Raw genomic sequence first — 16,460 nt, 5'->3', positions numbered from 1 at the left:
TCAGTTCTTACCTGCACACACACATGAGGCTTTGGGCTATTTAACAGCTAATTCTTCAAAAGTAAGCTTTCCAGTAATCTAGAGATAGGCAGATTTGCCTGGTGAAGAGGCTTCTTTACAGGCCTCAGTGGGTATTATTCTGTCTTATTTTAATCTGTATGTGCAGAAGGGTGAAATGTGAGGGCTGCTGCCATGGCCCCTGGCTTTATGTGGCACTTCTAACCTTTTGCTTTGTTTGCTTTTTCAATTTGAATGTAGAAGCTTCCAGATTTAACTTCAGTCTAGGCTGTCAAATAGCAGTGGTATCTTTTCAGTTGACATGGCCTGTAGTTCTGAATAAAGGTAGTTCCATTGTCATATGTCATCTGTTCATTTTTCATAGACTATTGTATGGCATTGCTAGTTTCTTATGCAGCTGGCTCACTACTAGTTCAGTTTAGAAGGTATCTGCCATCATATAACCATATAATGGTTTGGGTTGGAAGGGACCTTAAAGGTCATCCAGTTCCAACCCCCTGCCACAGGCAGGGACACCTTCCACTAGCCCAGGTTGCTCCAAGTGCCATCTAACCTGGCTTTGAACACTGCTGTGGTCTGTGCTTGATGCTAAGGGAGGCATAACCTGAATGTAAATACTTAAAGCACATGTTACTTGCTTGCCTGAGGTTTTCTGCCCCTTGGGCACTACTCTTCCTTCTGAGGATTTCTTCTAAAGGAAAAGAATGTATGGGGGCAAGGGGAGGGGTGTGGGGCAGAGGAACCTGGCTTGGCCACCTGCAAAAGAGTTGCATGGATAAAAATCTCAGTTTGAGGAGCCAAATTTGCAACTGAACTGTCAAAGTCCTCTACTCAGGCTTGTTTTCACCGAGCCTTTGTAAATGCCACTCTTTTCCCTATAGCAAATGTCCTGTGTTGAGTTTTCTCATCTTCGTTCTCCATGTGTGCAGCAGTCTTTAGCTAATATCCATAGTGCTTCCTGTTTTATTTTCTGTCTGCTTCCTGGATACAGTTCTGAAAGTTGTGTTGCATCTTCAGTAGGTCCGATGGGCTGGTGGTCCCTTCACGTGTGGTCACTAAGGGTTTTGAGCCCAGTGCTGTGGTGGTTGTTCCTTCCCATAAGGAACAGATCCCTTGATTACTGGAAGATGACATGACTGCAGATGAACATGCTGAGTTCACAGCCTGGTTTAGACCTGTGACACAGAGACTACTTGGGGGTGGGAGGGGTTGGTCTTGTGTCAGGCCATGTCCCGTTGTGTCTCGTGGCTGCTGCTAGAGCCCTTGTGCTCTCAACCACAAGGCAGCAAGATGGAGCTGGGGCATGACAGCTGCTCCCATGCTCTGAACAGAGCCAAGTGACACCGGGTCCTTGGAAAAGGGAGGCAGCTGGTGCAGGCAGCTCCCTGGGGTTGAGGGGTTTGCTATGGAGTAACAAACCAAGTGGTAACTCATACCCATAATCCTTCTGCTAAGAAGTCTGCTTGGGACACTTGCTTCTGATGGAGTGCTGCATGGTGGTGGTTCTTTGCAATCACATTGATTACAGAATAGATTTGCAAACTAAATCATTTTAACAATGACCTTTAAAGGCATCATTGTTTGAATGACTTCCTGGGAACAGCTAGGCAGGTATGTGCAACACCTTGGAATGACAGTAGCGTCTCTTACTGGAAGTATTGAAGATGGGCTGAAATGATGCTTTGCTCCAGCTGCCTCGTTCTTGGCCTGGATACCTGAAGAAAGCTGTAGGGAGTAATGGACCAATTAAGGAATTTATAGTAAGTCTTACTGTTTCTGTTGCTTCCTAGGTGCTTATGGAGGGTTTACTTCCACTTAGCTGGTGGTTTTTGCAGTTGAAGGCAGGCTGTTGACCTGTCATTCCCTGCCTTTGTGTTCCCAGCTCTGATGCTCAGAGCATTCTTCTTTTCCAGTGATTGTTGCTTCTCCTTTCTCTCTCTCAAGCTGTGTAACACTGCTGCTGAGTTCCCTTATGGCCGTGCTTGCAGGCTCTGCAAAGCCTTTCATAAAGTAAGCTTTTTGCCTGATGAGAGAAAGAGGTTTAGAGGTTTTTAGAGTTTAGAAATACACTGTGGATAATGGATTCCAAAAATGCAAATTTGTTTAAGCAACTCTTTAAAAAGGAGGGAGGGAGGAAGGAATTGCAGATTAAAACCTGTGTTTATATACACGTAGAAGCTGGAGGCAAAGCAATCCATTCATAAATACACAATAGGATTTATGTCATGGAGAGAAGTGGTACATGCATATTCATGTGTCATTTGCAAATCCTTTAGCGATTAAATACTTTACTCCAAACTACAACTAAATAACGTTCTTGTTGAAATGGGATGTCCAAAGGCTCTAATGCTTCTCCAGTGGAAAGGAAGGGCTGGCTGGTGTAATAGATCTGATACTCTCATTTTCAGTCTGTTAATAGGTTTTTGGTGTGCTTTGGGCATTATTTTATTAGGATGATCAGTAAGTCTTGAACAAAACATGTGGAGACTTGCAAGAAGTACTGTAACTCTTACCATGCTAAAAGAAGCAAATAGGCTTGGAAGCTTGTTTTTTTTTTCAACTGATTTGAATGTCAGACACCTTTGTCTAAGCTTTCATATCCTGTAGGTAAGGAAGGAGGCAGATGGATAAGAAAAGCTTGGAGTGCTGATGCCTGAAAGTAGCCTTTGTACAAGTGAAGTGAATTGCCTTCAAAGGATGCAGCCTCAGCTCTTCATGTAACAGTAAAAAATGAATGTGAATGCACTGTTGCTGATGCTTTTGGTTTTCGAAAGCTTTAAAGTGTTACAGACAAAGTATACACCTTCTAATGACAGCAATGGGGAGGACACTCCTATAAGAAGAACTGTTCCTGCCACTTGGGTGGCTGTGTGGTGAGTGCTCTGTAGCAGTGCAGTGTTTCTGGGCACGGTGAGGTGATGCCCTTAGATCAGTGACTGAATGAGCCTCTGCAATAGGATGACAACTGAGTTCAGTGTATGCCTCCAGTGCCACCGTGTTAAGATGAGGTTGGAACTTAAAATGCTCCATGCCTGCCCCCAACTTCCTCGGGTCCTTTCACAGCTGGAATTAGCAGGTTCACAGGCCTCTGCCTGTGCAGTGGACTGTGGCCAGGTAGCACTGCCCTCTGTGAGCTGGATGTTGCTATATTGCTATGCTGGTTACTGAAGAACCATTTTTTGGGGGGGTTAAAGTTCTGCTCAGTTTTTAAAACTAGGCCTAAGCATGTTCAGTTGCATCAGCGTAAATTCCCTATCTGGGAATTTCCCTTTGAGAAAGCTGTAGTTTATTCTTTCATTTGGACCATCACAAAGTGTTACTGCGTTCTTCGTTCTTCTGTTGTTCCTGATGGGTCATTTTGGAATTGCTCCTTTTTGAGCAATTGAGCTTTATGAGCTATTCCTGCTTTGCACAGCAGTTCCGTGTAGGGAAGAATATAAACTACATCCGTGCTGGATGGGGAAAGCCAGCAAAGTTCTCGTGTTCTTTCTTCCCCACTGAGGTTAGTCCTTCTTTGAAAGCTGTGTGGTCTGATTTAGTTTTCCTGCTCCTGTTTTGTAACAGCCCACTGCTGGGATGCTTGATTGAACTGAACAAGAGAACAGGGCAGTGCGCTCTATACACTAAGGACTGGGTATGCATTTTTGTGGCTGTAACAAATTGCCCTTTCAGTCCTGCTTCCTTGTTGTTCTCATTTGGTCACAGGTAGGTTGTGCTCCTCTGTGATCAGAGCTCTGCATTGCCTGTTGCTGTCTCATGTGGTGATCAGGGGGGGCATGTAGCAAAGGTGATGTCCCTTTGGTGCCTGGGGGCTCTGCTGTACAAAGCTGAGCTCAGTCGATCTGAAATCATGTTTCCAGGTAACTGTGAAAAGTTGCTTTTACAATGAGCACTGAGAGTTTGTTGTTGTCTGCCATGTCAGAGCACAGTGTGCCTGAGCTGTGGCTAGTAACAGGAAGGGATGAGAAGCAGTACTGGGTACCTGAAGAATATGAATTGGTTTAGAAAAGACAAAATAGGGGTAAACAAACCCAGTGTGTCTTAAACCGACCCCTGAGTGGGTGACTTCTTGGCTTTATATGATGGACACTACCACCCTTGTAGCAGCCTTCCAGTATCTGAAGGGAACCTGCAAGGATGCTGGAGAGACACCCTTCATCAGGGACTGTAGTGCTAGGATGAGGGGTGATGGGTTCAAAGTGAAACGGGAAGTTCAGGTTGGATATGAGGAAGAAGTTCTTCTCTGTGAGGGTGGTGAGGCACTGGCACAGGTTGCTCAAAGAAGTGGTAAATGCTCCATCCCTGGAAGTTCAAGGCCAGGTTGGGCAGAGCCTTGGGTGACATGGTTTAGTGTGAGATGCCCCTGCCCATGGCAGGGGGCTGGAACTGGGTGATCTTCTAACCCTAACTCTTCTGTGATTCTGTAACAGTTTCCCCATAAAGCGGTTGAGATGCAGACAGGGCAATGGCTGGTGTGTGAGACCTGATATTTCTGATTATTGCGAGGCTGTATGAGCTGGTTTTATGCCAACATCTTGTATTATATATTAATGCGGGAAAATATAAGAGATCAATTTCTTAACAAAGTTGTCTTATTAAATGAGCACTGCTCGGGGGAGGCTGGATGGGGTGTGAATTTCATTCTTTTCACCCTGCATTTTACTAACCAGAAGTATTTGCCTCTGGATCCCTCTCAAAAGAGCGCAGTGAAACACTGCTTGCAGTATTGCCACCACTGGTACATTTGCTGATGAAAAAGGCTTTGCCCTAGAGCTTGGTTGTGGTTGAAGTGCACCATTTAACCCTGCCCTGTCGTGGCGGTGGGCTGCAGCAGGCTGAGAAGCAGCTGACCTCCCTGCTATGGAGGTGGGTGTTCTCAGCCCTGGTGCACATTTCTCTCCTCACTGAACTGGCTGGCACACAGAAAACTGCTCCCTGCTTTCCTGGCACACTTCCTGCTGCTGCAGTTAAGTTGAAGTCGTCCAAGGACTGCAGCAGGGACCTGTTGCATGGCAGTGACCTTCCTGCTAACTAGGCTTCCCTGGAAGCCCTGGCTTGCACCTGAGCAGCAGTGGATGCAGTGGTGCTGTGCCTGGCACTGCAAGTGCTGAGGCAGCCCTCTCCTTTGGAGTGTGCCTTTCAAAGCGGACAGCTTAAATATCAGACTGATGCTTTCTCAGTGCTGTGGGCTGTAATTTCATCTGCTACAGCGCTGTGAAGGTGACACCTAAAAAGGTATGTGCTTCTTTCTGTGTGTCCTCTCTGTACCTTCTGCATGCACAGCTGGAGGCATGGTTTTCCCTGCCTGTTGGCCTTGCTCAGCATGTGGCTGCTCAGAGCAGAGCAAAGCACTCAGCATCTTTCTCTGAAATGCTGTTAGAATTTCAATGTCATGTTCCATTCATCCCAAGCACTGCAGTTTCTGCAGTATTGCTCTCCTCTGTCTTCTCTGGTCTGGAACAGTAGAACCATCTGTTTATGCCATTGATTTGGCAGTTATTAGAAGGACATTGATAAAGGACATTATGAATGGAAAGTGTTTGAAGGCTTCTGGCAGTTAGGTCTGGTGGTTTTAATAGTTCTGCAGATTCATCACCGATTTTGGAACCTGATAGCACGTTGGTTCTCTGGGTCAGCCTGGAAGTTAGCTTAGAGACAAGGGCAACAGGAGGATGTTCTTTGCCAGAGAATTCAGGTTGGGCTTTGCAGATAAGCTGAACTGTGAATGATTTATTTGGCTGAGCTGATGCAGTAAGTTAATGTGCATGCTGAGAAGTCTGCATTGATGCTATAGATCAGGGTTTGGGTAGAAATGAAGAAAATGGATAATACAGTGAAACTGACTGGCAGTTCAGTCAGGTGCTGCTGGTGAAGTGGTATTCAGTTAAGCAGCAAACTTCAAACCTGTAGTCTCTTGTGATGGCTTGCTTAAGACCTCATGCATGGTGCTGTAAAGCACAATGTCAGCTGCATTAAACACACCTTTGAAAAAGAGGGGTGGAAAAGAATAGCTGAGATACTTTAGGTAATGCTTTGAGCAACAGTGATGGTTGTATCATGTGAGCTTCAGTGGGTTACAAACAAGCTACAGTGAGACTAGAGGAGGCAACTGGTGACTTGCAGAGTGCTTGGCACCATTTGGTTGGAGAGCAGCACACATGGTGTGTGCACCCGCAGTGCTCTGGTTTCCACAGCACTTCCCACCTCTTGCCTGCTTTAGCATCACCTCAGGGATCTTGCCACAAATACTCGTTTTCCTGGGGAAGACTTAAAATGAGATTTTACTGATTCAGCTGCTGCTTATCCTTTGGCAGCTCTTAAGGCTGCAAACCCTTTCTAACAGTGTTAGCCAGCTATTATAGGGTTTGGGTTGTGTATAGAGAAGACTGGTTTTGAAGCAATTTGTTTCAGAGGCTTGCTCTCAGAGTTTCAAGGCAAGGTCCTGTAAGCTAACTGGAGATGGGCACAACGCACATGTACAGGAAGACATCCTGCTCTGCAGTTTGACATATCCTGACACCTCCTTGTGGAGGTGTTACCTTGAAAATCCCGTGGTGCTGATTTCAGTACTCAAATTTGCAAGCACTTCCTCATGTGAGCAAGGGGGGTGTATGAAAGAGCTGAACGCAACTGAGGTGCTTGGCTCTTAAGCATGGCTTTTGGGGAAGTAGTGTTGCCTCTTGTCCTATTCCTCGGGGAAAGGCAAGGTGTGCTCAGGCTGGTGGCCCAGGTGACACAGGGGCATTTAATACCCCACAAGATCATCTCAGGAGTTAAATGTCTTGTGCCTTAAAGCCCCTGCAGATGCTGTGAGGTTGCTGTACCAGGACAGCATCAGGGTATCTGCACCATCTGCTTCTCACGGTTGCACACCCTGCGTTGAAAACAGGGAGCACAGATACCCTGCTCCAGACAAGCAGGTGCTGGGGTTGAGATGGGATAAAGGTATGATTTGCTGCTGTACCTTGCTAGGTCTGTTGTGGTCTATGAGGTTTTAAGAGCTTATTTTGACCAGCTCATGTTTTCCAAGCCAATCCTGATCTTAGAATTGGTGCCTTATGCTGCTTCCCCTGACGTGCAGGGAAGAGAAATGTGTGAAAATGGAGGTGGTTTGGCTTGATTCATTATGAAGCCCCTAAATAATACCTTGTACTTACGCACAAATGCTTAAAATCCTTCTCTATTTTAGAACTAAAGTTAAATTACTGGGCTAAATAGCAGTGCATTGAAGGTAAAGAATAGGAAATCAAGTGCATCCCTTTGAAAGCATAGCGTACCGTATAGGTATATGATTCCTTAGGATAGGGCTTTCCATAGGATGGGGCATGCTATGGCTATGAAGCCAACTGAATTAAGGGGGTAAGAGCTCACCTGCGGGTAAGGTTGCATATTTGGGAGGCTGAAGGGAAATCATCAGCAGAAGAAATTCTTTTAACAATTATCAGAAACATCCATGAAAAACATAGCTATAGCTCTCTGGTTTTACATCAGCAGCACCCAGATGCTTTGGTGATGAGTACAGGGATGAGAGCAGCCAGCTGAGGTGCTGCGCACAGGTAGATGCAGGCAGCCCTGTGGTTTGTTCTGTGCCACTTGCCATGAGCCTTTGCTGCTGCTGCAGCGTGGAGAGAGCCCTGCTGTGCTGCAACCCTATGCTGCTGGGCATCCCCTGGTGCTCTGCACAAAGTCCTGTGACACTGGATCTGCCCCACTGTGTGCTGCAGCCCTTTGCTGCACAAAGCTCCTGTGGCACTGCCTGGCATCAGTGAGAGCAAGTCGGGCAATAGTAAATGAAGACAAAGTGGCTGAAGGGGAGAGACAGCATCTGTGATGTGCCATGGTATTATCTGCCTGGCCAGCACAAGGACAGGGATGTCCATCTGGCGGGGGGCTTGGTGGTGAGGAGCGGCTGCTGCCATAGAGCTGAGGTCCTGCCAGAGTGCCAGGGCCCTGCTGCTGGCATTGGACCTGGGACAGCCACACTGTGGCAGAGCTGCCGAGCTCTTTGTCTTCACAGCCCTTCACCTGCACTGCTGCTTTTTCCGTGCTAACATCACTCTTACAGAATATGGCTTAAATATTATGCTGTGCTCTGCTTTTGGATGCTTGGAGTGGTAAAAGAGGGAATAGGGAATTTAGATGTGGGGGGAGTATCTGTGCAGTGGGGGCTCACATGCAGCCAGTCAGGCTCTCCAGGGCTCAGCTTTGTATTCAGATGCGCTGGCCTGCGAGCTGCAGACATTCCAGATACTTGTGTTCATTTTGGCTGTATCCAGGCACGCACTCACAAAGAGCAAGATGCGTGCAATGAAGTATAAATCCCGTCCTCTAATGACTCAAAGCACCGTTGTGTGCACATACATGCTTAACAGATTGTATAATTAGCTGGCTTTGTAAGCAGGCAGCATGTATGATTCCTCGGTAGTTATCTAGAAATCTTGCGTGGTGTGGGGAGTGTCTGCAGGTCCAGAAAGCTTCTTGTATCCATGTGGGCTGCCCTCCTGTGCCCGCAATAGGAGAGGGGCTTCTCAGGCTCAGCACCATCATCTCTGCCTTCCCCCTGAGCCCTGGGCCGGCACCAGCTCTTCCCCGTCGGCTGCTGGTGCTGGGCTGCTTTGGTGGCTGCTGCTGTGGTGTGTGGGGCCAGGGCGGCAGGGTCTGTCCCCAGAGGCAGCCTCCGTGCTGTGCCTTGGGCTCACCAGCCATGTGAAGCATGTGTGCTTTAGCATGCACAGGGTGAGTGACGGCTACAGCTCTTAGGCCGTGAGTGCGACGGGGCTTTGGCCCAGGCTGCAGCCTGTTTTCCTATGAAATATTTAATTCAGAAACGTTCACCCTGGAGCCTCACTGCAGGGTTGCCCTGCCCCTGCAGCAAAGGCACGGCCGGGGCTCCTGGCGAAGCTGCTGCAGTGCTGTGCCTGCTGTCTCCTGGCAGAGGTGTTGCTGACCCCGGGAGCTGCCTGCGAGCAGCAGGGATTGCTGGTGCAGAGGAATGCGACAGGTTGTGCCGGTGGGGTGGGAACACGCAGCAGGGTCCAGGGCTGCGTGCTTGGGATTGCACTGGAGCCGGGGAGGAGCCGGCAGGGAAGAGAACATGACCTTGAAAATCCTTATCGAGATGAAAAGGTGCAGTCAGCGAGCACATTCCTGCGCAGCGCAGCGCTGCCCGCCCGGCTGACAGCAGCAACAAACAGCTCCTTGTGCTGGCGGCAGGGGATGGCTGCAGCGGGCAGTGGAAGGGTGTTTGCTGCTCCCCAGCAGGGCTGGTGTGGTCTAAGGGGCTGTGTAAAGCTAAGGGACCAGCTTCTAAAGTTGTTCAGTTATAAGCAGTAATGAGCGTGAAGGCAGCAGCAGGGCAGAGTCTGGCAGCTGAAGAACACACGCCACTGGAGAGGACCAGTTTTAATTATGATTCCATGGCAGATGAAGCTCATCAACCAGTTTGGTACCCAGAAACGTGGTGAGCAGCCAGACAGCTCAACAGAACCAGCCAGGGCGTTGTGGTTTCCCCTAGTGCTGCTTCTGTTCCTGACACTCCCCCGTTGCTGGCACTGTGCTGCCTGCCGCGTCCTGCCTGTCTCCTGTGAATTCATGCACAGGAGAGCCTGCCTGCTCCTCTGGTGTGTTCCTGAATGGAAGCAGCTTGTGGGAGGGCCTGGAGGGTGCATTTGGGAGAGCAGAGCTGCTTGACTGGAAGAGGAGCAAGGAAAGGGTGCGTGGGATGGGAGGTGTGAATGATGGGTTTAATGGGAGTGACAAGCCATTAGCCTGGCTCAGTTGCTGATGTCTGTGCTGTGGATCTGACACAATTCTCCCTCTCTCCCCAGCACTAGCACATGTCCTTGTGCAGTTGTGCTGATTCAGGTTAAGAAACTGCATTGCCTAGAAACGGATCCTCTTTTAAAATGCTTTTTGAGTGCATTTAATCCTGAAGCACATCGCATGGTACAGATAAAGCAACCCTTGTAGTGAAAAAAATAAACCAACACTTACTGCTCTGACTATGAATGTGCTTTGAGATGATAGATGCTGTGTTCCTGAAGAAATCCAAGTATCACTGGAGCTCGACTGTGACTGGGGCACTTCTGTTGCTGACACTGTCCTACAACTCTGGGAGCAGACACTTAAATACATAGTTTTTATGTCTTGACAAGGATAGAATAAACCCTATCTCTTTCCCCATGGCTCTGTGAACTTACTCTTTGTGCTGCTTTTGTTAGAGTAATTTGGGTGTTTCCAGTCTCTCTCAGATAATTCCTTTCTAAATTCCTAGCATAGAGCATTTTTGCAAAAGCCTTGTCTCGCTGATCAACTTCTGATCCTTCTCAGTTCTGGGGGGCTTGGGGGTGTGCTGGGAATGTGGCTGTGTGCTGATGGTCTTGGAAGTCTGGGTTTAGGTGCTGTGGAATGGTGTGGCCTCTGCTCACTCCTGTGGCTGGGGCAGGCTATTAGCTGCAGTGTGAAGACTTGTCTCCCACTTGAATGAGCTGAACTGGCTTCCCTGGGACATGCAGTGGGTAGTCTTGTGCTCTGTGGAAGCAGCATTTGATCCTGTGGGTGGTGGAGTTGTCAGAATTCATAGGCTGTCATGTGCTGAATCCAGATGGGTTACAGAGGTGGTGCTGTGTGTCCAGGGCCTGCTCCCGGGCACAGCAGGGGATGCTGTGAGCACACCACTGCTCCCAAAGCTGGTGCACTTGCTGTAGCAGCTGCTTTGTGAGCCTGAGCTCAGTGCTGTAACCCCAGCTGCTTGGTTTTGATCAAGATGAATACGACATCTTTGGGTTTTTATCTTTGAAGTTTTTCAGCTTGTAAGGCCAGGTTGAAATGCAGGGTGTTCATTGTGATTCACTTTCTGTGCTGCTTCAAATGGATCAATTGCTCTGGTGGTACTGAAGCTGGGGTCTCTTCAGAGACATGAAGGTAACTTTTTAGGCAGGCTGTTACTATAAACCTTGAAACCGCTGGTAATGAAGCAATAACCCTCAGGCAGTTACAAGGAAAACTGAGGGGTATGGGCTGTTAAATGCTCATGTGCCTGCATCTTTGCAGTGCAGAGCTTGTGACCTGGGTTTCTGGGCAGGGAGCTGCCTGCAGCACCGCCAGCTTGCTCTCAGCTTGGCTTGGCAGAGTGCTGGTTGTCTTCTCACAAGGACCAGTATCTCAGGCACTTCACACGGGTGTAGGAGGTCTTGTATGTTCCATCAGCTCTGTAACGCCAGTGGCGAGTGGCCAGTACTTTGAGCTGGAACTCTTTCCTGTACATGGGTGCCAGTAAGCTTATGATGCCATCACCAAACCCAGCATTCATCTTCAGGGGCTACTCTCATTTTTAGTTTGTTCTGTAGAGGTTGCAGTCTTGATTTCTTTTGTCTGGAATAGTTCTTTTATGTGAAAGATTTCAAAGTATGCTTTATTGCTTCTAAAGGGATTTAGAGCAGCTAACTTTGCTGTCAGCAGCCAGTAATCTTTCAAGGCTCAAATGAGCTTTGGACATCTGTTATATGAGGGAGAAGTTGGGGTGGGAGAAGTAGGAACACAGCCATATCTAAAGTGTTCTTAGTGACCTTTAGCAGAGCATATTGGAAAAAGGAAGATTGTTGCTTTGGAAGGAGGTTCCTGTGCCCTCTTCTCATACACCGAAGTTAAATAGTAGCTAAATACTAATAGTAAGACTATGTAAGGTGTGTCTGCGATACATACCTAGATCATGAAGTGTGAGCAGCAGTGATGAAGTGGTACATGTGCTGAGTCTTTGCTTCCACATGTGCATTTTGAACTGAGGAATCACTACAGTGACAAGCTTTTGGTACCTCTGTAGAGGTCTGTTGGACACTAAAAGCATGATACACTGAATTAGAAACTTGGTTAACTGCTTCAGGCCAAAGCAGGCAGCAGTGTCTCTGCAAGGCCCTTACAGCAAAGTACCTGTCAGTTACCCCATGGTAAGAGATGGCTTTCACACATGCTCACATTTAGAAATGCCACCTTGCTTTTTGGCAGCCAGTTACAGTTTGGGACCAGAGTGTTGTTCATTGTTTGTACTTAATGGCTGAGCATCCTTGCATCCTCTTTGAGCAAGTGCTGCCGATTGCACCCATGAGCGTGTATTCACAGACATCCTCTGATAATACTCCCTGCAGGAACATTTGAGTTGTAAACAGACTTGGGGAATGAATTGTTTCTAAGGAGTTTTCCCTTGAATTCTGAAAAATGACACGTTGCTTTGGGGTTTGCTTCAAGTTCTTTAAATTCTGAGTAAGACTAAACTGCTGCTCCTGTCAGGAGACAAGGCAACTTGTGCTGCATTCCAGAGCCCTGTCCCCTTTCTCAGTCTCATTCACCCATCTAGAATGCTTCAGGAAAACTCAAGTTATTTTTCCTGTGGTTGTGTAAATCCCGTGCAAAGAAGAGGGAAAGGATCCCCCAGGAGCACAGTGTCCCTGGAGGAGCTGGTGTTCTGGGAGGGAACAGGCAGCTGTTTTGGTCTGTCACACATGCTGTAGCTGAAGAGAATCCCTGTGCACCATCCCCAGGCCTGGCAGCTGGGAATTGCAAGGGGCTGCTACCAGCAGTATCCCTGTTTCAGGATATCATGTTTGGCTTTGCCTATGAAGAAATGCTTGTTTGTCCTGAACCTGAAGGCAGCTTTCCACCTTAGTGGCACTGTTCCAGTCTGGAAAGTAGACAGAAAACAGGCAGTACCAACACCATAGTCCTTCCCCTGTGTGATCTGAGCTGTGGTCCCTGAGCCTCTGGCCTGTTCTCTCTGCAGATGGGCTCTGTTCTTTCTGAGCCAAGTGCTGGGCATGCAGATCTTCAGCTGCTTCTGCCACTGGGGAGCTGGCAGAAGGCCTGCAAGTGGGCTTCAAGCTGTGTGAGAGGTAGATGGGGAAGGGGATGCAAAGAGCAAGTGGCATTAGAACTGTGTTAACACAAATTGAATCTGTTGGCAAAATATATTGATAGTGGATCACTCAAAATAAGTGCTGTTTGTAAGAGTAAATCCATTAAACTTACTTGGTGATGCAGATCTCATTGTTGCTGCCCGCAAATGAGTGAGCAGTCTTCAATAGTTGTTGATTTGTATTGACTCCCTTGCAGTGTGTGAAGTTCTGAGCTGTGTTTTGTGCTTTTTATGGGTCTGTCTATGCAGTTTGGAGTAATTTGTTACTTAACTCCATAATCATAAAATCCCAGACTGGCTTGGGTTGGAAAGGACCTTAAGATCATCCAGTTCTAACCCCCTGCCATAGGCAGGGATACCTCACCCTAGATCATGTCACCCACGGCTCTGTCCATCCTGGCCTTGAACACTGCCAGGGATGGAGGATTCCCAACTTCTTTGGGCAGCCTGTGCCAGCACCTCACCACCCTCTCAGTAATCCAGTAACCAAGGCTTTGTTACACTGGATGATAAAGGTACTAAACCTATTAGCTTTATACTCTTCTGCTTCTAACACTTTAAATCTCCTTAAGCTTTACTCTCCCAAGGTTGTTCTGGATCTCTGTTCCTGTTCTGACACTTGTTAGTTTTGATATGGTACGACTTCTTAGGAGCTGAGAAGGCAAAAATCTGTATCATATCAGTATATCTGATACTGTGAATTCCAGCTGCTTGTGTGCTTTTGCAGTTGCTGCATCCATGAGCTTGAGTGCTGTATACCCTGGGCTTCCTCCTCTTTGGCTGTTTTCAGTGCCAACCTGCAAGGCTGAGTCTGTTGAAATGATTGTGGTTTGCCCCTTTGGAAGGATATGGCAGGAATTACAGTGTTCAGGGCAATGCTCATGCTTGAGGAAGTGTTCTGTATCTTGAATTCCCGATTGCTTTGCAACTAGAAAGATTTCTGTTCTTCTGTGTTCTTCACTGCTCCAAGATCACCTTAACCAAGCATCTTGTCTGATTGTTACAGCCAGCCAGAAATAGTCCTGTTCATACCTGGTACCGCTGAGTTTAGAATGGTACAGAAGGCACCCATGTCCTCCTGTGGCTGTGCTTAGACATCTTTGGGCTTTACTTGACTTAGTGTCTTCCTGTGTGTGGCTGCATTCTGCTCTGCCTGACAGGACTTCCCAGCTGCCAGGCTGCTGCAAGGTCAGAGCAGTGAAGTAAAGCTTCAAGAAGCAGCTTTCCAGTATCTGAAAGGAACCTACAAGGATGCTGGAGAGAGACTCTTCATCAGGGTCTGTAGTGATAGGACAAGGGGTGATGGGTTCAAACTAAAAAAGGGGAAGGTCAGGTTGGAGATAAGGAAGAAGTTCTTTACTGTGAGGGTGGTGAGGCACTGGCACAGGTTGCCCAAAGTGGTAAATGCTCCATCCCTGACAGTTCAGGGCCAGATTGGACAGAGCCTTGGGTGCTATGGTTTAGTGTGAGGTGTCCCTGCCAGTGGCAGGGGGTTGGAACTGAATGGTCTTAAGGTCCTTCCCAACCCAAATCAGTCTGATTCTGAGAAGTGATGTAGGCATTGCACAACAGCTAAGTGACTGTAGCTGATCTGTCTTAGGGCAAAGAGCAGAAGAGGCTGTTGTGATGCCCTGCTGCTTGCCTAGTCTGTTCTGTAAGTGATGCAGAACAAAGAGCCCGCTGATGTTGCTGTTTGGGATCAGGAGCATCAAATAGCAATATAACTCAGTAAGAAGGTTTATAATGCAGAAAGAGCAGGCAGGCAGTGCTACTAAAGCTGCACATGGAGTTAGCAATTAGCCCAGTGCTAGTAGGAGGTGAACGAGGGAGCAGCATGCCTTTAAACCCAGCCTCCTATGGTTTCCTTGCCTCTTTCTAAATGTGCTTCCATGCTAGCAATGTTGGGTTCTGCGCTGGGTAGACTAGGGACCCTATTCTAGTGATGCCATCCTAGAGTTGTCTGTTTTCCCACTTCAAATAAGGGGTACAAGGAGCTGGTAGTGTTGCAGGAGGTATTTCCTGTCATACTGCTCTTTTTGACAGTAGAGATGGCACATGATAGTAAGAAATAGAGCAACATGCATTGTTTCTGGAAGAGTCAAAGGTTTTAATCACCACAGATGAAGTGAGTGACAACTCATTGCTGGCTGGAGACTGGTTGTGAGGTCAAGCACCCGAAGTCAGCCCAGTGCTTGCTCTGCTGCCATCCTTGGGATAATGTGTTCCTGAACACTGAGGTACAGCAATTGTCCAATACCCACCTCATTGCTGAGATCTCAAATATTTATCTTTTCCTGACAGTAGTTCCAGGTTCCCTGCTATAGGAGCTATGTTGGGGGGGGGAGCCTGTCCTACCCGCCTCTTTTATCTTGAGGCATCTTGCCAATGTAAACTGCTGCCACCCACACTGCAGGCAGCCTTTCAGAGGGATAGGAGAGCAGACTGTAAGCACAGAGGCAAACCTTCCAGTTCATAATCTCTCAAATATGTCAAGAAACGAGTCTGACTACTCTGTCTGGATGTTTGGTAGACAGTTTACCCCTCACTGTGATCAGTCCCCTTCTTCAAGAGCAGTTGAACCTCTGAGTGGAGAGAGCTGCCTTGGCCCTAATTAATCTATTGAGGCTGTGGAGGTGGCCAGGCTGCTTCTCATCCTACAGCTGAAGGCAAGCTTAAAACCCAACCTCCACTACTGAAAACTAAAGCCATTCACATTACTTGTGTGGTTAAATTCCAACCCTTGCATGCCTTTAGTTTAGTCGTGTTGCACCATTCTCATCAAGTTATACCTTACTCTTTTATATGTTTTCTGCTTAATCAGGTCAGGAAAGCATGCAGGATATACAGGCTGGCAGGCAAGTTAATGTTGTGAGAAACCTCAGCTCCCATTTCCTGACTCTTTAACCTTGAACTATCCCAGGAATTTTGCATTTGAGTGATTCAGAAGGTATGAGTGACCTCCTGCCTCTCTCCTGCTAGCAGAACCAGTTTGTTAATCTCTGGGAATGAGCTCAAATCTCTAAGTGGTTTTTGATAGTCTTCTCACAAATAACTTGGTAGTTCTTTGCTTCCAGGGGTAAATGATCTGTACTGAAAAGAAATGCATGGGCAAAGTGTCACTGTGCAAAGCCAAGCTTGTAAACATGCAAGCCTTTGCAGAGGTGGATACAGCAAGCAAGCTGTTAGACTGATTCATGCTCAATGTGCTTCTTGTAGCTGGTGGAGTGGTAAATTGGGTATTATATAGCTCAATGCTTGCATGAATCTGAGTAATAGAAATGTATTACTATTAAAGGTATACATATTTGTATATGGAATGCTTGAAATGCAGGCTGCTGTCTGACTTCAGGCATCTCCTATGTGTCCTGACCTGCTTTGTGGAGAATCTACTTGGACAGCATGTGACTGATTTCTGTAGAAAAGGCAGGATTTGGATGTTACCTGCTCATGCAAAGGGCCTACAGTGGCATGTTACACCCAACTCAAGGCTACACTGATGAGGTGTAGGGCTCATTCTCATGTCCTGGGCAAAGAG

At 47.4% G+C, this 16,460-nt stretch overlaps 1 protein-coding gene across 2 annotated transcripts in view; it reads left to right on the top strand.

Annotated features, from left to right (window-relative positions):
- The window catches only part of WWC1 (WW and C2 domain containing 1), a 69,483-nt gene that overhangs the window by 9,849 nt on the left and 43,174 nt on the right, over nucleotides 1-16,460 (top strand). The gene's annotated exons all lie outside the window — the stretch shown is intronic.

Source organism: Pezoporus wallicus, unplaced genomic scaffold, assembly GCF_028554395.1.
Source record: "Pezoporus wallicus isolate ANWC-B61680 ecotype Strahan unplaced genomic scaffold, APGP_CSIRO_Pwel_v1 contig_4161, whole genome shotgun sequence".
NCBI lineage: Eukaryota > Metazoa > Chordata > Aves > Psittaciformes > Psittacidae > Pezoporus > Pezoporus wallicus.
This window is presented reverse-complemented; position numbering and strand designations above follow the sequence as displayed.